We start from the raw sequence: 642 nt of genomic DNA on the forward strand, positions 1-642 counted from the left end.
TTTCTGGTGTACACTGATTGCATGGCCTGCAGAGCCTGTCTTCTCCTCCATGGCTTTGTACTCACTGAGGGATTATGAACTAATTATGTACTTCTCCTTCCCGTAACCCCGCTCCTCTTTAAAGGGTGGTGATATCAAATGCCCCAGCACCTTTTCATTAAACAACAGGGAAGGGATGGATGCATGAACAGCATTCCTCAGGCTTACTGCCTGTTGGGAAGGGCTGTGTTTGAGAAGTGTTTGGAGTCGAGTCATTCTCTCAGGGCCTTTTAAGATAGGCAGTGTGCCCTGTTCGCCGCGGATGTTCCCCACACATCTGAATGACTTGCGGGAACTTAGCGAGGGTACTGAGCGGCAGGTGTGAGCTCTCTAACTTGGGGGGGGGGGCTGACTTATATGAGAATCAAGACCAGAAAATAGCTGTGTCTCGACCAGTCTTAGTCTACACATCTGCACATGAGGTAGTGTGGGACCCCTTATGATCGGCTGTCCTCCAGCCCCGGGCATCTTCTCGGGAGACTGACCTCAAACTGTGATCCTCCTGCCTCGGCCTCCCAAATGCTGCGATCACAGGCATCTACCAGCACAGTAGTGTTCGAATCACTACAAGACAGTATGAAGCAGCCAGGCACGGTCAACACC

The sequence above is a fragment of the Phodopus roborovskii genome, unplaced genomic scaffold (genome assembly GCF_943737965.1).
Source record: "Phodopus roborovskii unplaced genomic scaffold, PHOROB, whole genome shotgun sequence".
Classification (NCBI taxonomy): domain Eukaryota; kingdom Metazoa; phylum Chordata; class Mammalia; order Rodentia; family Cricetidae; genus Phodopus; species Phodopus roborovskii.